Source organism: Bos javanicus, chromosome 13 (assembly GCF_032452875.1).
Source record: "Bos javanicus breed banteng chromosome 13, ARS-OSU_banteng_1.0, whole genome shotgun sequence".
NCBI lineage: Eukaryota > Metazoa > Chordata > Mammalia > Artiodactyla > Bovidae > Bos > Bos javanicus.
In genome coordinates, this window is record NC_083880.1 from 70316558 (window position 1) to 70340336 (window position 23779).

Below are 23779 nucleotides of genomic sequence, written 5' to 3' on the forward strand. Positions count from 1 at the left end.
TCAAATCCCACCTCCTATCTTGACTGGCTGGGTCAGCTGTGGCTAGTTGCTTAGCCTCTCTGAGCTTCCGTTTCTTTCTTTTTTTTGACCATGCCATGCAGCCTGTGGGATCCTAGTTCCCTAACCAGGGATCGAACTTGCACCTCCTGCAGTGAAAACAAGGAGTCATAACTACTGAACTACAAGAGAAGTCCCTGGGCCTTGGTTTCTTTATCTGCAAAAAAAAAAAAAAAAAAAAAGGGAATGACAATAGCTATCATATTAGGTTTTCCGAAGATTAAATGAAAGAACAATTGTAATTCACTTGGCTCAGTGCCTGGCCTACAGAAAATGCTCAATCAGTGTCAGTTGTCATTGTTGTTGTTATTATTAGAGGGTTGCGATGGATGGAAGCAAACTCCCTCTTCTCCTCTGGCATCCTGTTTTCTGTACCTGTCTGCTTCTCTCCATTCTTGGCAAAATTCTAGCATATTGGTTTCTTAGCCCTTTAGCTCAAAAACTTGGCCTGTATTTGCCCCAGGAACGGGACATGAACGCTTGCTTACAGGGGCTACAGGATTCTGATAGGAAGTTTCTTTAGCATCTTAGGACGAGGTCAAGAAATGTTCCCTTTTGATCTCAGTGTTTGGAATATTAGCATAAGTGAGAGCAGGGGAGGGGAGGGGAGGGATTTGGCTACTTAAACTGAGGGACAATCACATTATTTGTGAGTGGCTTGCTCTTGGATAAATGACTGCCTTTCTGAGCCCAGGGCTGTTGGGGCCAACATCACTGTGTGTCCACCACCGGCTCATTCTCCGCCCCGCCCCCTACCCCAGTGTGGCACAGTCACTGAGAGAGGTCTGTCCAGCCAGAGCGTCCTCAGCCCAGCTGCCCTGGCGCCCAAGTGGGGCCCGAGGACTCATTCTTCCCCAAGGGATGTACCTGATAGCGATGTGTGTCACTTCTGAGCAGAGGTGCTCTCTCTGCTTCCACTGGCCTGAAACAAAGGACTTCGAGTCCCTGGGAGATGGCAAGGCCACGAAATGGAAGGCACCTGGGTTCCTGCTAAGCAGGTAGAAGAAGGCCACCTGCGGCTGGAAACACTTTTCTGTTGGGTAAAGATAGTGACAAATGTTGAGTTTATTGTTATAGCACCTAGTGTCACTGGAACTAACACTGATAAAGTGAGTCTACTGGTTTGAAGTGTTCCACAAACTCAGGTTGCAAATCCCGTATCTGTTGATTTATTCATCTGTTTGTTTATTTAAGATTTTTTTTTGTGGATAAGGATCGTTTTAAAGTTGTTATTGAATCTGTTACAATATTACTTCCATTTTGCACTCTGGTTTTTTTTTGCCATGAGGCATGTGGAATCTACTTAGCTCCCCAACCGGGAATTGAACCCATACCCCCTGATTTGGAAGGTGAAGCCTTATCCAGTGGACCACCAGGGAAGTCCCCATCTGGTCATTTTAAAACTTTTATTTCTTGAGCACCTACTCGGCTCTAAATGTTGGAGACACGATGATGAAGAAGACAGACAAAGGCCTGGCTCTTATAAGGGATTTACGTTCTGGCTGGGGAGAATGCAAACAAAAAACCCAGTAATTGAGGTTTAACTTTAGAGAATGTCAAATGTCACAGAAAAAAAACAAAACAGGGTGAGGCCATAGGAAATGACAGTAGTTTTAGTCGGAATGGTCAGGCAAGACCTCTTGGAGGTGATGTTCAAGCTGGGGTCTGGCTGGTGATAATAATCATTTCCTTCCCCACTTACCGCTTGGGTGAGGCTTCAGCCATGTCAGGTTACTCAGCCTTCTAGACCGTGCACCTTCTGGCCCCCTGCTGTTGGAGCACCTTTCTCTCCTGTGAGCCGCTTCTCCTTGTAGACCCAGTGCCCCGTCAGCAGCCCCAGGAGATGAACTGCTCTGGCAGAGACGATAGCTCCGCCTGCGTGGGCCTGCCTCTGCGACGGCAGCCGTGTTGTGTTCTATGTGCTTTTTTACATGTCAGTTTCCCCCAGCAGCCTGTGACCTCTTACTCATCTTTGTATTCTAGACTCTTGCACGGTGCTAGGCACGCGGTGGGGGCTTGATGAATATCTGTGGAATTGACTGGAATATAAAACCACCCAGAAATAATTATTTAATCATCATATTTAAATTACTGTGTCGGGAGCCTGCATAATGCATCGTGTTTTGCAGGAGGCTTTTGTTTAGTCTTGGTGTCTAGACCAGACTCTTAACTGTGTGCATATGGCAACTGAGCCAATTTCAATTAAAATGTACACAAATACTCATATTTCTCAAGCACAAGGCAGAATCTTTGTTTTCTTGTTTCTTTCCTTTCCTCCCCCCTGGTTGCAAAACATATCTTTTCTAGCTCCTGGTGAACTTGACAACCCTTCCTCAGGTTGACGAAATGGCTCACTAAATGCTCTATAAGGAGGGGCGTGAGGTTTGGGATAAGGGTCAGATGAGACCAGTTTCTACCTGTGAAAGCCTAGGCATGCTCATAGCTTTCAAGATCTCAGTTCCCCAACCAGGGACTGAACCCAGATTACGTCAGTGAAAGCCTGAAATCCTAACTACTAGACCATCAGGGAACTCCCGAAAGCCTAGACTTTGATCTCCCTTCTTCAGACCCTCATTGGACTAGCAACCAGTGATGCATGGGTGAAGATAAAACCATATTTGAGAAATCTTCAGTTTATGAGAAAGGTCAGTCTGTCATCATTCCCTGGGGAATCTGTTACAGGAAGGTGGGGAGGAAGAGAAGAGAGTCCTTATTTGGTGAGAACTTCTGTCTGTAAAAGGTCCCAGGTTTCCAAAATGTCAGCCCCATGTCCCAGGCAGCATCAATACTGCATGTAATTTATGCTCCAGAGATCCCCGTGATTCAGGTCAAGGCTAAGGCTAGACTTTATCGCATCCTTCCTGGGCCCCACACCTTCCCTCCCTCGCTTGCTGGTTTCTCCTAAGAGCTTTCCTTCAAGGCATCGTGCATCTGTATCCCTGTCTCAGGCTCCATTTTCGAGGGGCTCACCCCAAGGTGCCATCTCTGTGCCAGGTGCCTCATAGCCATGGCCCGAGGAGGGACTGCCCTGCACTGCTCCCCTGGCCTGTGAGGGCACTTTCAGACTCCTCTGCACCCTGTCTATGGTTGGCAACCTGGTTGGCCAGAGCTTAATGTACCTTGGTCCACATCTTGCCAGTGAGTGATGTCACTGCCTATTCGTGAGCCAGATCTCTGCTCCTCCTGCCACTGAGAAGGCCATCTCGGTTCACAGGGCAGGTGCGATCCCTGGGCTCTGGGTCTGCTCTGATGACCTTGCCACATGGCTTTCTTCCCATAGGAGAGCATGCCCATCCCAAGATTTAGATTTAGGGGCGAGCAGTAGGAGGCCTCACTCAGACCTTGGGGCTTGCCTGTGCTTTGCTAGAGACCCTTGATTGTGTTCATTGTGCATGTGCCTGGCCATTAATAAAGCCAGGTTGTTGTTTAGTCTTTAAGTCATGTCCGAATCTTTTGCAACCCCATGGACTATAGCCCACCAGACTCCTCTCTCCATGAGATTTCCCAGGCAAGAATACTGGAGTGGGTTGCCATTTCCTTCTCCAGGGGATCTTTTCAACCTGAGGATCGAACCTGTGTTTCCTGCTTGGCAAGCAGATTCTTTACCACTGAGCCACCACGCAAGTCCTAACAAAGCCGAGTCTCTGTTCCTTTTCTGTCCTTGGATCCTTAAGTGACTGGTTCCTCAGCACAAACCCAGAGGGGAAGAGGAATGAGTGGAGAGGTTAAGCACCAAGCCCTGCAAACTAAATATCATGATTGCCCTTTGACTAATGACTAGAAAGCCCGATTAAGCAAAGCTTAGGATGTTTAGATAGCCCAAGGATGCATTAGTGTTTTCTGAGCTGGCATTTGAACCTTGGATTGTCTGGCTTCAAAGCTCACTCTTTTTCATCCACACCAGAGGTTGACAAGCTGCAGATGATTTCCTGCCCACAGCCAGTTTTTGTAAATAAAGTTTTATTAGAACACAGTTATGCTCATCTGCTTATGTTGTGCTGTGACTGGTCATGTGCTACAGTGACAGATCTGAGTAGGTACCATAGAGACCGAATGGCTCCAAAGCCTGAAGTATTTGCTACCTGGACCATTACAGAAGACGTTTTCTGACTTCTGGTATACACTCTACGTCACTAAGGAGTGTTCTCTTTATAGTTCAGGGACCCCAAGACATTGAGGGGTGGAAAAATACCTGGCCTTAACATCAGAAGATTTGGGTACAAATTCTGGCCAAGCGACTCTAAACAAGTTCATGGACCCTCCTTTTGTCTTGGTTTATTCATCTACATAAGGACTTCCCCAGTGGTCCAGTGGTTAAGAATTTGCCTTCCAATTCAAGGGACGCGGGTTTGGTCCCTGGTCAGCGAACTTAGATCCCTCATGCTGTGGGGCAGCTAAGCCTATGAGCCACAGCTACTGAGCCCAAGCGCTTCCTACGTGCTAAGTTTGTGTGTATGTACATAACCTCTTTTTACGTACATAACCTACAAATGTCTGGCTCATGGTAGACATTCAGTAAGCTGTTGAATGAATGAGGTAGGTAGTGTTACTCTCATTTCTTGCATGAGGAAACTGAGGCTCAGAAAAGGAAAACAAATTACTCAGGGCTCGGCTGCCTGTCATGGTAGAAGCTGTTGGGTTTGGGACAGGCAGAAGGCAGGAAGGGTTATGACGGGTCATGTCTTTCTGTTGAGAATAGAGCTTTTCTCCTTCTGGGAAGACCTGTGGTGTTTGGGACTGGTTTCTTCTGGAGGTAGCAAAGATTGCTTCCTCTCGGCTTCTTCTCCTTGGAAATCCCGCAGGTGAATCAGGCTCTGTTCTATCCCCTTCAGTCTCCCCTGCGTGGCCTAGTGACTGGGATTGTCAGCAAACCTGTCATCTTCTTGTTGATGTGCGTCCGTAAAACGAAGATCAGCTGCTTCAGAAAAGCGAACACTTGGGAGTCATCATTATGGGAATCACTTGTAGCTTGGGTTCATTTGAATGAGATTCGGCCGTACAGGAGCCAGACAGCATGTTTGAAAACATTTCTAACTGTGGCACAGGTGATTTTAGTGGTGCAAGAAGATGTGGCATGGTCACTTTGCCTGCACGGGGCAGATGAAACTACCTGTAACCACCAGCTGCCCCTTCACTACGTGGACAAGTAGGGATGGAGTGGCAGAATTCCTGAAAACTGCGTAGGAATTTTATAGCTTCCATGAGGAAAGAATTTCAGTTTTATGAAAAGGGAGATGAATGAATGGAGTTGATTTGGGGGAAAATCACTGGCTTAGTTTGGGTTTCCCTGGAAGCTTACTCTGAGACAGATTGGAAAACAAGTGCTCTGTTTGGGATGGGATTCCAGGAGACACTGGGAGGAAACACTGGGAATTGTCGAGTCAGGAAAGGGAAGGAAAACTATACAGGATGCATTTTCAAGCTGATAATCACTGTGGGCAAATGAAGATTAATTCCACTGGGGAACCCTGGGAACCAGAACACAAACACTTGCAGAGTCCTGCCCCTCAATAGGAAGAGGGAGCTAAATATTTAAACACCAGACCCCACCAGGTGGCGCTAGTGGTAAAGATTCCACCTGCCAATGCAGGTGATGTTAAGAGATGTGGGTTCCGTCCCTGGATCAGAAAGATCCCCTGGAATAGGAAATGGCAACCCGCTCCAGTATTCTTGCCTGAAAAATCCTACGAACAGAGGAAGCTGTTGGGCTTCGCTACAGTCCATGGGGTGGCAAAGACTTGGACATGACTTATCATACACCCTGCATCAGAGCACCCACTTGTCACTAGGGGTATCCAGCACTCTTTAGTTTGCTTTGCCGGTGGAAGCCAGAGACAGAAGTTGACTGATGTGTCCTGAAATGGTGAGGTTCAAGAAAATATGGGTGGGCCACCTACAAAATCTGCTACAAGCTCCCACTCTGAAATGAGACTACCAGGATTCAGGCCTCAGATTTGAGATTCCTCTATTTGCTGTGTGACCTTGGGCAAATTACGTAACTGCTCTAGTCTTATCAGCTGGATAAGAAATATGATGGTACAAGCCCTACTAGGTGACCATGAAGATGAAAAGAGAGAGGCGGGACTTTCCTTGTGGGCCAGTGGTTAAGAATTCGCCTGCCAATGCAGGGGACACCAGTTCTGTCCCTAGTCTGAGAAGATCCTACATGCCGGGGAGCAACTGAGCCTGTGTGCCACAACTGCTGAGCCCAAGCTCTAGGGCCTGTGCGCCACAACAAGAGAAACCCCTGCCATGAGAAGCCAGAGCACCGCAACTAGAGAGTAACCCCCTGCTCACCACAACCAGAGAATGTTCGTGCACAGCAATGAAGACCCAGTGCAGCCAATAAATAAATCAATATATAGTAAAAAGAGAGGCATGCAAGACACCTCTAGGGTGCCTGGCACTAGGCAAACATTCAATCGATTTTAGCTATTCTTGTTAATAACTAGTATATTTATTCTACTGAAATTGAATGGGGAACATTCAGACATAGAAGACATTATGGGGGAAAAGGGATACGAAGTAGTGACCCAAGGTTATGACCAATAGCTGCGTGGTGTGGAATGAAATAATTCATAAATAAAGCCCCAGGGGGCCAGTCCTTGTGGTGGTGGGATGTTTTGAGAATGGCAGACAAGAAGTAGCCATGGAAGAAAAGACATTGGAGTCAGGCCACATTCAGTTCAAATAGGTTCTTTTTCCTGATTAAAATGTGGAGCTCTATAAAGCCCCTTCTGATGACAGGGAGTGTGGAGTCCCACTGCATGGAGCAATGGAGAAATTAGGGACAGAATCTGCAGTAGCCATTGGAACACAGAAGCCATTCTACTCAAGAACTTCAAAGATAACGAGGTTAAACTTCAAAGCTACAGTTTGTCAGCCACAGACAGCATTGTGGATATAGTGTCCCTTTGGTATAAACATGGGGACTCTGAAGCTGTCTCTCAGATCCTAACCTGTCTGTTAGGAGGATCTTCTGTACAGTTGATGATGCCCATGTACCTAGAATCAAAAGCTTCTGCATCCACAAGCTGAAGTTGCAGTAGCAGCAAATGACCAGTGTACCATAGAGCCTGATGCCCAAGGTGATGGGAACCAGCTGGGATGCAGGTTGTAACCATGACAACAACAGGTAACACTTGTTGAGAGTTTTCTATGTGCCAAGCCACATGCAAAACCCATCACAAGATGATGTTATTTTCCTATGACAGTAGTCAAAGAGATGTCTGTGCCATGGCACCTGCAAACCCTCTTTCCATTGTGCTTATTAAAATAACTTCTCTGCAACCTAACTTCTCTGCTGCTTTCCCAGCAGCCTTTTCTAGGCTGGCCTTTCACCACCCACCCCCAAGGTGTGTTCTGAGTTGCTGGGCTGGTGATGGGGAGGAGTTCTCTTCCCCGAAGAGCAAATGTGCCACACTGGGGGAGAACCACTGGCTCACTGTCACTAGCGAAGCAGAGGCAGGGGGAGGACCCTTTTGTCTCTGGGTTCAGCAACCCTCCTAGTGGGTGGCAGACAGCAGCATAATGGCCAGCCGGTGTGACACTGTGCAGATTGCCTTGTAAATAAGTTGTAATGCACAGGCAACAGGGAGAGGCCATAGCTCATGGATAAATGACTCCCTGCCATTTTGGAGTAATAAACCACGGCTAATCTGGACCTCTCTGTGGGGATTCATTAAGTGCTATGGTTTCCTGCGTGCAGGCCTGCTGGGACGTGGGCACTTCACTTGGCACTTCTTTCTGCATTGTGGTGGGGGCACCACTCTGGGCAGGGCCTTGGAGGGGAAAGTAAATACCTCTTACAAACAAGCCGGGATGAGCCCTGCAGGAACAATATATTTCCTCTGGAGAACTTGCTTTTTGAGGAAGTCTTTCTGTGGGATAGAGAAAAAAAATATAATAATGATAATGATAATAATAATAGCTAACATTTGGTGGGTACTTGCTCTGTGCCAGACACCATACTTTTAGTCTTTTCATGCATTATCTTGTGTAATTACCACAAAAATCCCATTAAGTAGATACTGTTATTATTAGTCTTATTTATTTATTTATTGGGCTGCTCTGGGTTTTAGTTGCAGCATATATAGGATCTAGTTCCCTGACCAGGGATCATACCTGGGCCCTCTGCATTGGGAGTGTAGAGTCTTAACCACTGGACCACCAGGGAAGTCATTATTAGTCTTATTTTTGATAGAGGAAGAAACTAAGGCTCACAGAGATTTTGTTGCTTGCTTTGGGTTAACGTAGCCAATATGTGGTGAGTGTATTTGTCAGCTTTTGCTACATTGCGGTAACAAATGAGCCTGAAATATCTGGTTTAAAATAATTGCTGCTGCTGCTGCTAAGTCGCTTCAGTCGTGTCCGACTCTCTGCAACCCCATAGACAGCAGCCCACCAGGTTCCCCTGTCCCTGGGATTCTCCAGGCAAGAACACTGGAGCGGGTTGCCATTTCCTTCTCCAATGCATGGAAGTGGAAAGTGAAAGTGAACTCGCTCACTCGTGTCCAACTCCTAGCGACTCCATGGACTGCAGCCCACCAGGCTCCTCCGTCCATGGGATTTCCAGGCAAGAGTTCTGGAGTGGGGTGCCATTGCCTTCTCCTAAGGTTTTCTTATTCACTCCTGTCTCATCCCACTCATGGACCAGCTGCCCTACTCTAGCTTTACTCCAGGATCCAGGAGTAGTCCTGAGACATGCTATTATCACGGGAGAAGAAGAAAAAAGCAAGAAGGCTGGTGTAGCCTGCCATGGCTGTTAAGGTTCCTGTTCAGCATTGGGATATGTCACTTCTGCTCAGATTTTATTGGCCAGGGAGGTCCATGGTCAAGCCTTCTTTCAGTGGGACAGGGAATTTTACTTCTCCTATAGAGAAGTACTGCAGTTGGTGACAATGAGGAGAGAGATTTAATTCTCTTACAGGCAAGGTAGAGAAAGGACAGTAATATAATCTACACAGGTGATTGAACCCAGACCTTTGTGAGTCTATACTTCGTGCTTGTAACCTCTGCCTTTGGGCTTCCCTGGTGGTCCAGGTGCTAACAATCCACCTGCCAATGCAGGGGACATGGGTTTAATCCCTGGTCTGGGGAGATTCCATATGCCACAGAGCAACTAAGCCCGTGTGCCACAGCTACTGAAGCCCAGCACCTAGAGCCTGTGCTCTGCAACAAGAGAAGCCACTGCAACTAGAAGGCTGTGCACACAACTAAAGAGTGGCTCCTGCTCGCTGCAACTGGAGAGAAGCAATGAAGGCCCAGTGCAGCGCCCCCACCCCCACCCCTCCACCCCTAGGTTTGGGTCATGGCTCTACTGAGAAGCCGTGTGACCCAGGGCAAATCTCTTCCCCTCTCTGGGCCCTAGCATCCCCATCTTAGTTAGGTATACCTTGAAGCAGACCCAGAGACAAAGATCTGAGTGCGGATAGTTTATTTGGGAGGTGATCCCCGGAAGCCCTAATAAGGATTGGGAACGTAAACTGGGAACAGGTAGGAGTTTAGTAAAGTGTGTAATATCAAGTGGGTTATCCTCAGAGCAACTGGGGAACAATGCTGCTGAAAAACACGGGGGGAGACACATCTGTTTATCTCCCTCGAGGGGATGAGGCAGCTGGGATATTTATTCCCAACTTCAGGCCTTCATTGGTGGAGGGCTCTTTCTGGGGGCACTGACTTTTCTGCAGCCAGAAAAAAGCCTTTGGGCAGAGTTTTGTGTTTGTGATAGGCATCCCTTGGCCAGCAGAGGTGAGCTAAAGACCCCCTCTCTACGGTGAGCAGTGTTGACTAGAGAAGATTGAAGGCCCTTCTGCTTTTTGTCACCCGTGCCTACAGTCCTGCCTGGCACTGGGCCAGCGTGTTTGTGGTCTAGTTGAGTCTGTTCAGTCCAGTTCAGCCACTTAGTCATGTCTGACTTTGCGACCCTATGAATTGCAGCACGCCAGGCCTCCCTGTCCATCACCAACTCCCAGAGTTCACCCAGACTCACGTCCATCGAGTCAGTGATGCCATCCAGCCATCTCATCCTCTGTCGTCCCCTTCTCCTCCTGCCCCCAATCCCTCCCAGCATCAGAGTCTTTTCCAATGAGTCAACTCTCCGCATGAGGTGGCCAAAGTACTGGAGTTTCAGCTTTAGCATCATTCCTTCCAAAGAAATCCCAGGGCTGATCTCCTTCAGAATGGACTGGTTGCATCTCCTTGCAATCCAAGGGACTCTCAAGAGTCTTCTCCAACACCACAGAGTAAAAGCATCAATTCTTCAGTGCTCAGCCTTCTTCACAGTCCAACTCTCACATCCATACATGACCACAGGAAAAACCATAGCCTTGACTAGACGAACCTTTGTTGGCAAAGTAATGTCTCTGCTTTTGAATATGCTATGTAGGTTGGTCATAACTTTCCTTCCAAGGAGTAAGCGTCTTTTAATTTCATGGCTGCAGTCACCATCTGCAGTGATTTTGGAGCCCCCCAAAATTAACACGGACACTGTTTCCATTGTTTCCCCATCTATTTCCCATGAAGTGATGGGACCAGATGCCATGATCTTCGTTTTCTGAATGTTGAGCTTTAAGCCAACTTTTTCACTTTCCTCTTTCACCTTCATCAAGAGGCTTTTGAGTTCCTCTTCACTTTCTGCCATAAGGGTGGTGTCATCTGCATATCTGAGGTTATTGATATTTCTCCCGGCAATCTTGGTTCCAGCTTGTACTTCTTCCAGCCCAGCGTTTCTCATGATGTACTCTGCATAGAAGTTAAATAAGCGGGGTGACAATATACAGCCTTGACGAACTCCTTTTCCTATTTGGAACCAGTCTGTTGTTCCATGTCCAGTTCTAACTGTTGCTTCCTGACCTGCATACAGGTTTCTCAAGAGGCAGATTAGGTGATCTGGTAGTCCCATCTCTTTCAGAATTTTCCACAGTTTATTGTGATCCACACACAAAAGGCTTTGGCATGGTCAATAAAGCAGAAATAGATGTTTTTCTGGCACTGTCTTGCTTTTTCGATGATCCAGAAGATGTTGGCAATTTGATCTCTGGTTCCTCTGCCTTTTCTAAAACCAGCTGGAACATCTGGAAGTTCATGGTTCATGTATTGCTGAAGCCTGGATTGGAGAATTTTGAGCATTACTTTACTAGCGTGTGAGATGAGTGCAATTGTGCGGTAGTTTGAGCATTCTTTGGCATTGCCTTTCTTTGGGATTGGAATGAAAACTGACCTTTTCCAGTCCTGTGGCCACTGCTGAGTTTTCCAAATTTGCTGGCATATTGACTGCAGCACTTTCACAGCATCATCTTTCAGGATTTGGGGGGTGGCTAAAGGGCGTTTGCATTTCCCCTGCACCCCGCTGTGGAGCCTGATGAGGCTTCCCTGGTGGCTCAGACAGTAAAGCGTCTGCCCGCAATGAGACCCGGGTTTGAGTCCTGGATCAGGAAGATCCCCTGGAGAAGGAAATGGCAATCCACTCCAGTACTCTTGCCTGGAAAATCTCATGGACGGAGGAGCCTGGTAGGCTACAGTCCATGGGGTCGCAGAGTCGGACACGACTGAGCGACTTCACTTTCACTTTCACTTTCCGCTGTGGAGCCCGATGACCCATTACTAGCTCCTCCTCTTTCCCTTTCCACAGCAAACCCTCTTTGTTTTGCAGACTGGTCTGTTGTCTCCTGACCTTCATAACCCCGGCTCTTCCCCAGGGCACAGCAACTCCTGTTGCCTGCTTGAGTAGGCGGCGTGGAGGGAGGGGCTCTTTTCCCCATAGACCATGCTTTCCTTGGGCGCAGGAGGCAGCATCAGTAGCATCCTGCTTTCACACTGTCACTTGCAAACCAGGCTCTTCCTTTCGATGCAAAATGTCCCTTTGCTTTGAAGCCCTTGCAGTGGCCATCTGGCACTGCCTTTGCTGAGATGACACTCTTTCATGCACCATTCACCATCCTCACCCAAGCTCCATCCTCTGAAGGCTGGCTCCCAGTCTGCCCTCCACTCTGAGCATCACCCTGGGGCCTCTTCTTGTCTATGAGGTTGATACACCCAGAGCTCTTGCACTGATGTTTCTGCCTTGTTCAGGTCCCTTATATCTTCCTCCAGGACAACAGAAGCAGCTTCTTCACCAGTCTCCTCCTGCATTTCTTCCGTCAGCCCCCTCAATTTCTGTCTTCCTGTTCATCCAGACCTTGGCCAAAGCACCATCTCTAAAATAGGAGTGGGTAGAGAAATAGTGAAGTGTAGTGGTAAAGAATGGGGACTCCAGAGACAGGCTGTCTGGGTTGAAATCCTGTTGTTGTTGTTACTGTTGTTTAATTGCTAAGTCGTGTCTGATTCTTTGCAACCCCATGAACTGCAGCATGCCAGGCTTCCGTGTCCTTCACTGTCTCCCAGAGTTTGCTCATACTTATGTCCGATGTGTTGATGATGCCATCCAACCCTTGTCACCCCTTCTCCTCCTGCTCTCAATCTTTCCCAGCATCGGGGTCTTTTCCAATGAGTTGGCTCTTCGAATCAGGTGGACAGAGTATCGGAGCTTCAGCATCAGTCCTTTCAATGAATATGCAGGGGATTGATTTCCTTTAGGATTGACTGGTTGATCTCCTTGCAGTCCAAGGGATTCTCAAGAGTCTTCTTTGGCACCGCAGTTCAGAGGCATCAATTGTTCGGTGCTCAGCCTTCTTTATGGTCCAACTTGCACATTAACACATGACTACTAGAAAAATCCTGTATCTTGCTTATTAACGATGACAACTTGAACAAGCGACTTACCCACTCTGTGCCTCCATTTGCTCATCTGCTAGATGCACCCACCTCATAGGGTCATTGCCGTGATTAAATGAGTTAACATCTATGACGTGCTCAGGACACTACCCGACACACAGTGCTGACTGAATGACTGTTTGTTAAGTAAGTTGAGTCCAGTGATGATATCTTCTGTCACACAGGGCAGCATTTGAGCTGATCTGTCTGGCACATGAGGTCCTGGGTCACTGGCTAAGATGATGAAAACTTCAAACCTCCAAGCCATGCCACCTGGGTTCAAGTCCCAGCACTGCCTATTCTTAGTAATATACCTTTGAGCAAGTAATTAAACCTTTCTGTGCTTCATTTTCCTGCCTGTAAAATGGGCTTGTCCTACATCATAGGTTGTTTGAGGATCCAGCCAAGCTGGAGTGTGTTCACGTGTAAGAGCAGTGCTACTTGATAAGTATGGTTTATCCAGAGTCATGTGCAGATGTGAGAGTTGGACTATAAAGAAGGCTGAGTGCCAAAGAATTGATACTTTTGAGCCCTGGTGCTGGAGAAGACTCTTGAGAGTCATTTGGACTGCAAGGAGATCAAACCGGTCAATCCTAAAGGCAATCAGTCCTGAATATTCATTGGAGGGACTGATGATGAAGCTGAAGCTCCAATACTTTGGCCACCTGAAGCGAAGAACTGACTCATTGGAAAAGTCCCTGATGCTGGGAAAGACTGAAAGCAAGAGGAGAAGGGGATGACAGAGCATGAAATGGTTGGATGGCATCACTGACTCAATGGACATGAGTTTGAGCAAGCTCCAGGAGATAGTGAAGGACAGGGAAGCCTGGTGTGCTACAGTCCATAGGGTCGCAAAGAGTCAAATGCGACTTAGCAACTTGAACAACAACTCGGTAAGTATGACATCAGTGTTTTTCTTCTTCCTCTGGAGTGTGGCTGGCCTGGGGCCCTGGTGCGAGGCTGGCAGTCCCAGAACATCTAACCAGGCTGGGCGTCTTGCTCCTTGTTGGGGAGTGCCGTGCAGTTCTAGGCTAGTCTCAGTGAGCTCCTGTCTCTGTTCTTTGAAGGGCTGGCTCTGCAGGAGAAGTGTCCTTGGGCAAGAAGCAGGCCTGTTAACTCCATCCCCAGGCACACACACACACACACACACGCACACACACACACACACGCACGCACACACACGCACACACACAGGCCTGCCCACCCTCTTCAAGGCTCTCTCCAAGCCCTTCACTCCTTGTTCAGCCTCATCAGTGCTTCATTATAAAATCCTCTCCAAGTTCTCTGTCCAAAGGTCAGCATAATTATAATCACTGCAGCAATCAGGTCCAATTTCTCACCCCCCATCGACGAGAGTACCGTCATGGCCTAAGAGGTCTGGTTCTTTGGGGCCTGCCTGTCCTCGCTCTCCACTCTGGGCACAGCAAGGCCACTCCCTGACCACCCCCCACTCCACACACACACACGGATGGTGGTGGTCAGGGGCCTGGCCCTGCACCCCCTGAAACACCCTTTTTATTCAAACCACCTCTGTCCGAAGCCCACTGTCCCTAGAGGGTGCTCTCTGCCCCTGGGTGGGCCTGGCAGAGGAATGTCGACCAGTGTCACACCAGGCAGGGATGACAGTTCTTCTCGCGTCCTCCTGTGAGGCCCTGTCTCCCGCTGTTCCTGACGAGAGTTTGGATCGAGTAAGGGAGGGAACTCCACGTGGGGCCACTGACAGCCAGGGTGTCCCTGGCGGCAGGGTGGAGGTGAGATTCTCATGGCAGGTGAACAAGTTCCGCCTTCATGCCACAGAGTCGGGCAGGCCAACCCGGCACGGGATTCTGCAGCTGGGCTCTGATCTCCAGGGGCTTCACAGCTTGAAATGCTTTGCCTGTTGAACTGTGTCCCCACCATTCCAAATTCATATGTTGACGTCTTGATTGCTAGTACCTCTGAATGTGGTTATGTTTGGAGATGAGGGCCTTTTAAGAGGTGAGTGTCTTAAAGTGTGGTTCACGAGGGTGGGTCCTAATGCAAAGACTGTTGCCTTTATAAGAGGAGATCATGACACAGATATGAGGGAAGCAGAGGTGAAGACACAGCTGCAAGGCAAGCAGTGAGACCTCAGAAGGGATCAAACGCGCCAGCACCTTGACCTCAGAGTTCTAATGTCCAGAAATAGTCGAAAATAAATTTCGACAGTTGAAGCCACCCAGTCTGTGGTGCTTTGTTCCGGCAGCCCAGATCCCAATCCGTTATTTCCCTGAGGGCAGGTGGGGAGCCTGTGAGGTATAGTTCAGGCCGAGGCAGAAGAGGAAAGACGACCTCAACAGAAGTAGGTTACCTTTATTCAGGTAAGGAGGGGCGACAGTCGGCCTAACGGCCAGGCTGAGCGCGGAGAGGGATCAGGGAGGCTCCACATGTATAGGGAGGTTTGTGGAAGTGATAAGGGAGACGTTAATCAGGCAGGATGTTTTGGGTATTCTTTAGTTGAGATGGCATTTGTAGTTGGGCAGGGGATGATAAGTCTTCTGGGCAGGTGTAGGGGGTGGAAGGTTTCTGGACAGGGGGTGATAAGTCCCAGATAGATGCAACTGGCCCGGAGCATCAGGGCGGGACCTAAAGTTCTGTTTTGTTTTCTCCGAAGTTAGATGATTCAGCAAGGGCCTTTGAAACTGTTGTTTTCTTTTCTAGGCCCAAAAGACTCCTTCAGAACCCATATGAGTCAGCCCCTCAAGATGCTCATTTAAGAGCCAAGGGGCCGCGGGATTTAAGTTTTGCTTGAGGAGAGAGTTTTCCAGTGGCTGCAATACCCCAGCCCTACTAGGCGCCCTCTTGTGATGGAGGGTATCTGGGAGGCAAAATGAGCCATTTCTTGCTTGTGCTGCTGGTTAGTAATTATTACGTACTACATATTTTCTTGGACATGAATCTGAACAATTTCTGGGAGATAGTGAAGGACAGGGGACCCTGGCTTATTGCAGTCCATAGGGTCGCAAACAGCTGGACACAACTTAGTGACTGAACAACACGAGCAACTTATTTTTTTCTTTGCAGGGCGCTGTGCCCATCTTTTCATGACCATCGTCTGTTTTGTCTTAACAGCAATCCACTGAGGCAGAATTTATTCCGAGTCCCATTTCTTGAGCATTTCAAAGATATTCATTTATTTTATTTTTGTCTGTGTCAGGCTGTAGTTGCGGCACGCGGGATCTTCGTTGCAGTGCTCTCGCTTAGTTGCCCCGTGACACATAGGATCTTAGTTCCCCGCCAAGGGATCGAACCTGAGTCCCCTGCATTGGAAGGGGAGTGAATTCTTAACCACTGGACCACCAGGGAAGTCCCTCGAGTCTTGTTTTTTTTGAGAAGGAAATTAAAGCTCCTCAAAGGAGAAAAGAGGTTAAGACGCTGGAGAGCTCATGACTAGAGAGTACAGGGCTGGTATTTGAACCCAGGTTTGTCTGAGGCCAGAGTCCTGGCTGATCAGGGACTATGTTATTGGGACTTTGAGAAGTCTTAGACCTCACTCCTGCTCTCCACACACAAAACTCCCTTCAGGTGTCCTGTCTGTGTTAATTTTGCTTTTATTTCCTGGGACCACCAAGAGAAAAGGCCACTTATTGGCTCTAATGCTCTGGTCCCTTTGTAGACCATCCTTATGGGAAGTGAAAGTGACAGTCACTCAGTCCTGTCCAACTCTTTGAGACCGACCGCACGGATTGTAGCTGTCTACCCCTTGGCCCATGGGGTTCTCCGGGCAAGAATACTGAAGTGGGTTGCCATTTCCTTCTCCGGGGGATCTTCCCGACTCAGGGATTGAAGCCAGGTCTCATGCATTGCAGGCAGTCTCTTTACCGACTGAGCCACCAGGGAAGACCCATCCTTATGGGAGCCATCCTTTAAGATGCTGCCCGAGGATCTCTGCCTCCAGGTGTTCACGCCCGCCTGCTGAGTGTGGGCCAGACCGATAACCTACTGACTCACGTCATGTAACTCACGTCATGTAGCAAAAGAGATGGCCTGTCACTTCTGAGATCACGATATAAAATGACTGTGCCAGGGACTTCCCTCGTGGCCCAGGGGTTAGGACTCCAAGTTCCAATTCACGGGAGAATCGGTTTGATCCCTGGCTGGGGAACTAAGATCCCACATGCCGTGTGGAGTGGTCAAAAAATAAAATAAAAGAAAAAGAGTGAGGTAACTGTTGCTGAGCACCTATGATGTACTAACTTTTCACTTAGGTTACCTTGTTTATTTCTCATGCACAACTCTGTGCAGTATTACCACCTATTACAGGTGTGAAGGATAAAGGAAGAAATCCCAGTAAGCGAAACGTGTTTTTTTTTTTTTTTTTTAAAAGGCTGTGACTTTTGGGTGCTTGCTTTCTCTTGCTCGCTCCGAGGGAAGCCAGCTACCACATCCTGTCCCAAGGAGAGACCCACGTTCAAGGAGTCGGAGGCCTCCAGCCAGCGGGCAGGTGAGGGAGCGTGGAAATGGTTCCTCTCGCACTGGAGCCTTCAGGTGAGGCGATGACCGGGGGAGGCATTTTGATCGCAGCCTTGTGAGAGGACCTGAAAAGATCCAGCTATAACAGTGTCAGTCTTTATTTTTTGGGGCTCCAAAATCACTGCAGATGGTGACTGCAGCCGTGAAATTAAAAAATACTTACTCCTTGGAAGGAAAGTTATGACCAACCTAGATAGCATATTCAAAAGCAGAGACATGACTTTGCCAACAAAGGTCCGTCTAGTCAAGGCTATGGTTTTTCCAGTGCTCATGTATGGATGTGAGAGTTGGACTGTGAAGAAAGCTGAGCACCGAAGAACTGATGCTTTTGAACTGTGGTGTTGGAGAAGACTCTTGATCCCTTGGACTGCAAGGAGATCCAACCAGTCCATCCTAAAGGAGATCAGTCCTGGGTGTTCATTGACTGGACTGATGCTGAAGCTGAAACTCCAATACTTTGGCCACCTCATGGGAAGAGTTGACTCATTGGAAAAGATTCTGATGCTGGGAGGGATTGGGGGCAGGAGGAGAAGGGGATGACAGAGGATGAGATGGCTGGATGGCATCACTGACTTGATGGACATGAGTTTGAGTAAACTCTGGGAGTTGGTGATGGACAGGGAGGCCTGGTGTGCTGCGATTCATGGGGTCGCAAAGAGTCGGACACGACTGAGCGACTGAACTGAACTGAACTGATGCCACATCCTGACTCCTGCCCCACATTGTAACATAGTGATTGTAACATAGTAGGTCTTTGTTATTTTGAGCTGCTGCCTGTTGTTGCAGCAATAGTTAACAAATATATACCCCTTTCTTCAGCTCTCCTAATGGAACTGAAGAAGGTGCAGTTCTTTGTTTTTTTTCTTTAAGAGGTTTTTTGTTTTTGTCTTTATTGCCTTTGTTACTGTATTGCTTCTGTTTTATGTTTTGGTTTTCTGGCCATGAGGCATGTAGAATCTTAGCTCCCTGACCAGGGATCAAACCTGCACTCCCTGCATTGGAAGGTGAAGTCTTAACTACTGGACTGTCAGGAAAGTCCCTCTCTGTGTGTGTGTTTTTTTTAAACACCCGCTAAGTTTGGGCTTTCTTAACATGGGGGTGGCCTGGAGCCTGTGCAGGGTGTCTGCTGCCTAGCCCACCAAGGCTGGCCAGAATGGCTGAGGGGTATGTCAAAGGGACTCAGCACCTGTCCTTCTGTGGTGATCCACCTAGTCCTGGTCTCAAGTCCTTGCCCTCCGCATTCTCCACTGCCTCACCCTGGCAGTCTGTCCTGCTCATACGGATACCCACTTTGTTGTTGTTGGGGGTGAGGTACATTAGCAGGGAGTTAGCAGAACCCAACAGAGGTAGGGTGGAGGAGTAAACAGCATGGGTGAGCTCCCCTAAAGGGGCAGCCTCATTGAAACCCTGGGAGATGCTGGGGGCCTCTGCTGGGTCTCTCAGGAGCCTGTGTATTTGCACGTGGCCTGGTGGTCACAGCACAAGTGGCCCTTGTGCTATGTGAGGAAAGTGCTCTACTGGTGACTTTAGCCTTGTAGAGTAGCTTCCATACCCCCGGCTCTGCTGCTGTGTGGCTTCTAAGCCAAGGGCAGAGGTCAGTGTCAGTGGCTCTGCCAGGCGTGGACATCTCTATAGCAGACCCTGCTCGGCAGCTAGAGACAGAGCTAAGCCAGGAGGCAGCTGCGATGACTGTGTATATTTCTCAGCGACACCCCCAACACAGAGGAGACCTTGAGGGCTTAAATGTCCTTTGATAGTGTATACAGTCAAAGCAAGAGAAATACCCCAGGTGGTGAGACTGTGACCCACTATTACAACCAGACTGGTGTGGCCTAGAGTTTTGGCAAATATTAAGTGTTTGTAAAGACAGCTCACTGAGCATTTGCTATGAATGTAGTGCGATCAGGCAATGTGTTACCACTTGGCACTAAGACATTTAATCCTCATAACAAACTACACAGGAGGGCTATTCTTAATCTCTTTTTATACAGGTTTAGAGAGTTAAAGTAACTTGTACAAGGTCACTGACCCAGGAAGTGAGAACATGTCACAATAAACCCAATGTCTGGCTTGAAAGTCCGTGTGCACAACGGCTTGGCCGCCGTCTATCCATCCCCAGGAAGACTGACAGCTGGAAGCAGTGTGTGCGTAGACTCATGGTTTGAATGGTGGTAATACACCTACTATGTGCCAGCATTGTGCAGTTCACATAGTTCATTTAATCACTAACAAGGCTCGAGGTAGTTAGCAATAGCTGCCTTTTGCAGATAAAGAAACTAACACTCAGAAAGTTCAGGTCATTTGGTCATAGCAGCCCACTAATGTACAGCTGGGGTTCATATTCAGGCTGTTTGGCATAAAACCCCTCTCTCTTTCCAGCCTCGTGTTAGAGGAAACAGCAGGGAATCTATGGAGAGGTTTGTTGTGAGCCTCAAATCACCTGACTGATTGCATTTGGCTTTCCAGAAGCACCTGGGGATGCACCAAGGCAGGGTCCAGGCATCATCCCCATGGCATGGATAGAAGGCTTCCCTGAGCAGGAACACCCTGCCCACTTGTGGGAGGGCTGAGCTGGTTCCGTTTCCTCTTTACTGATGCGGAGTGAATTGAAGGTTATTGCAATGAATAATAAATGAGCTATCATAGCGGAGCCGATTATTCCAAAGTGTTACCGATGTTTGTGTTGATAAAAATGAATAAATGGCTGAGCGTTTGCAGGGAATGGAAGAGAAAAGACATAAAGAGGAAATTCATGTGTGTGCCTCTGCTAGTTAGAAACAATGAGTCTTGAAACAGAGGCAGTCAGAGAACGGGATGAAGCAGCTCTGTGATTTGTTACGTAGGGAAAACAGTGACAGAATCTTTCATCTCTGACCATGTTGGCTGCAAAGAGGTAATAGACATTGGCTTTGAGCAGAGGAGATAAGAGACCAAGAGAAAAATAAAGTTCAGAACAGTGAATATGAGAGCCAAATCGTTGCTTGGTTTTTCTTACAAGATGCAGAGACAAGATGCAGAGGAAGGCGCAGCCATTTCAGGTTTCTCTGCAGATAGAGGAGAGGACCTTACTGGTCTCAGATGTAGGGGAGGGTTACTCCCTGGATCAGAGCCAAGGTCAGATGCAGGAGGATTATGCAAAGCCAGATTCAATGGAGGGGATCATAGAGTTGCTCCTTTATACTCGAGGCTCTAATCCAGCTATTTGCAACCTCTTCCTTTTTTTTTTCTCTTGCTGAGATAGATTCCCAGATTCAGTTCCTGAAAAACTGGCCACAACTCTTCCTCTTTCTTTCCTACTCAAAAGGCAAGCCATAATCCAGAAGAGTGAGAATGATGCTGTGTCCATGGTGCCCAAACTGTGTGCCAGGGTGCTAAGGAACAACAAACTTGGGAGAGGGCATGCCTTGGGATGTTTTAAATGTTTTGAGGGAAACTTGACATCCTCTGGACATCATGCTAACAACCAGCTCAAGGAGATCCACAGTGTTAGTTCGTGCTACATTCCTTTTCATGACATCATATCTTTGCAAAGCTGGGTTTTCAGCTGCTGTGATTAAAAATCAAGTATGGTGTGTAGTGAGCAGCAAGGATTGTGGCCTCCAGTCAGATTCAAAAATGTGAGAAGTTGTGCAGTGCTCAACAGCTACACATGTTCCATGACTAAGTGAAGTTACTTGAGAATGAAGTACAAAAAAATGTATTTTTTCTATCAATTTATGTACAATAAAAAATTAGTTACTAACTTAGGACATAAAATCTTATTAAGTTTGGCCCTAACAATTAAATAAATAATTGTTAGGCATTTCTATTAGCCTAGTGCTCCCATGAAAAAATGACAGAATTAAGGATTCTGTTGGCAACAAAAACTTTGGGAAATTCTGTGTTAAGTTATCGATCAAGTCTTAGCGGGAAGCCAATGGCACATTCTAACTTGGTAATTTGAAGAGAATGTAAGAAAAGAGTTCCTTCCAGAGGTGTGGGCAAAGTGTAGAGAAATCAGAAGGAATAGGCAGTATCCTGAGGTTACAAAGGGAGAGGAGGGTCATTCCCTGGCGGTCCAGTTGTTAGGACTCTGTGCTTCCACTGCTGTGGGCATGGGTCAATCCCTAGTCTGGGAACGAATATCTCACACGCTGTGCAGTGTGGCCAAAATTTAAAAAAAGAAAGAAAGGGAGAGGAGGATGGGGAAATTGAGAGGAAGGAGGGAGGGACTGGTTACCACAGCTGCAGACAGAGAGCGTTGTTGGGAGAGGCACGCCTGCAAATGACGTGATCAGTTTCAGCTCTCTGCATGGAGGGACCTGGGAAAAGAAATGTTCTTTCCTCACTGATACCCCTCCCTCCCAATTCCCGCAGGTGCTCCCCACTGGCCACACGCGACCAGTAGCCAGAGGACAAGTGCACCTCTTAATAGCACCATAGAAATCACAGAAGGAGGTGGCAGAAGGTGGAGACTAGCCATGAGGGGCACATAGGAGCTGTCTGATACGTGGTATTATGGGGCAAAATTGGAAACTGCTCTTTAAAAAAATTAAAAAAAAATTTATTTGGCTGTACCAGGTCTTAGTTGCAGCACACGGAATCTTTGATCTCTGTTATATCATGCAGGGTCTTTAGTTGAGGCATGTGAACTCTTCTTAGTTGCAGCATGTTGGATCCAGTTTCCTGACCAGGGATAGCACATGGGCCCCCTGCATTGACAGCATGGAGTCTTAGCTACTGGATCATCAGGGAAGTCCCAAGTTGCTCTTGTTTATACAAATATAAAAAGTCCTTCTCAAAATTGTGGAATCCATTAGAACTACAATGAGCATTTATCAAGAACTTTGCTGTGTGCGCTGCTGAGTTAAGCACCTGACATGCATTCTTTCATCTAATCTGTCATCAGCCTTCCCAAGTAGGTTGTATTATTCTCTTTCTTCAACATGGACCCTATAGCCAACACATGGTAGAGTTATCATGAAGAAGTGAGAAAATACATTAAAGCCACTTTGTCTATTGTATGCACAGTGGGGCTCAGTTTTCATGTAAAATCTTTCCAACAGAGAAGAGAAATATGGGCCAACTAACCCAAAGGTATTCTTTTCTTTGGAAGTTGCATTTCCCAATGAAAATTAGTAAAAGAGCATCTGGCCTCTGTGAATTACACACACATGGTTGAATCCTCCAGAATCCAGTCTCTTTTGCATTTCTCATCCTGCAGGCTGTGGATTGAGCTGATACCATAGTGGCCTTATCAAGGTGCCGTGTCACAGAGCTCAACCCGCAGTACTGGCCTAGCATAGTTGCACTATCCTGGTGGTTCTCAAACTGTGCCCAGGTTCCTAAAATCCTGATCAAATGTTTCCCGAAATAGGTGGCCCTTAGTTAGGTCTGGAAGGACAAAGGGGATATGTGTGAGTGGAGGAGGAAAGGGAGGCATTCAAAGGTTGATTAACAAATAGGCAAGAAGGGAGTGGGTTTCAAATCGTAAAGTCAGGCAAAAATTAACTCAAAATAAATTAAAGACTTAAACATAAGACTTAAAACTGTAAAATTCCTAGGAGAAAACACAGGAGAAAAGCTCCCTGACATTGGTCTTGGTAACGATTTTTTTCTTTTGGATGACACCAAAAGTACAAGAAACAAAAGCAAAAATTAATAAGTGGTGCTACATCAAACTGGAAAGCTTCTGCACAGCCAAAGGAATGATCAACAAAAGGAAAAGGTGACGTTGCAAAATGGGAGAAAATAGTTGCAAAAATATATATCTGATAAGGGAATGAATAATACCCAAGTTATATAAATAACTCATACAAACAATACCAAAAAAAAATTCATTAAATGGTAAAGTCAGGTTAAAGCTGAAAGGTAGCAGTCCATAAATCCTTGACTGAAAAGTGAATGTTATTGGATCTCTCACTGCAAAAATAAGTAGAGTGGATGGCATCTCCACTTGTTAGCTGGGAGATTGATTTCATTCCACAGTGAGGAGGTAGCCATGGTTCTCTCATGTCTTCTCCCACTTGCCACTAGACCAGGGGTCAGCAAATGTTTTCCACAAAGGGCCAGGCAGTAGATATTTTAGTCTCTGCCATCCATATAATTTCTGTTGTAATTCTTCAACTCTGCCACTGTGTGAAATCAGCCAAGGCAATATGTAAATGAACAGGTATGGCTGTGTTCCAATAAAACTTTATTTATAGACCCTGAAATTTGAATTTCATATAATTTTGATGTGTTATGAAATATTCTTCTTTTCATGTTTTCAATGATTTAAAAGTTTGAATAGCACTCTTAGCTTGCAGGCTGTACAGAATCAGGTGGTGGGCCAGACTTGGGCTATAGGCTATTGTTTGCTGACCCCTGTACTATATCATAGATGTCATGAGGGCAGAGGAAATTTGTTTCGCTCATTATCATTACAAAAGAGTCTGAGATGCAGTACTTGGATGCAATCTCAAAAATGACAGAATGATCTCTGTTCGTTTCCAAGGCA

At 47.2% G+C, this 23779-nt stretch overlaps 2 long non-coding RNA genes across 2 annotated transcripts; one reads left to right on the top strand and one right to left on the bottom strand.

The window, feature by feature from the left end:
* The first annotated feature begins 373 nt into the window (after positions 1 to 373).
* On the top strand, positions 374 to 18148 carry LOC133259736 (uncharacterized). Its single transcript, XR_009740498.1, has 2 exons — positions 374 to 1055; positions 17156 to 18148. It is a non-coding gene; the product is annotated as an uncharacterized LOC133259736 (long non-coding RNA).
* On the bottom strand, positions 922 to 2102 carry LOC133259734 (uncharacterized). The gene is made up of 2 exons (XR_009740497.1): positions 1760 to 2102; positions 922 to 1090 (listed from the first exon to the last, which is right to left on the bottom strand). It is a non-coding gene; the product is annotated as an uncharacterized LOC133259734 (long non-coding RNA).
* Positions 18149 to 23779: the final 5631 nt, after the last annotated feature.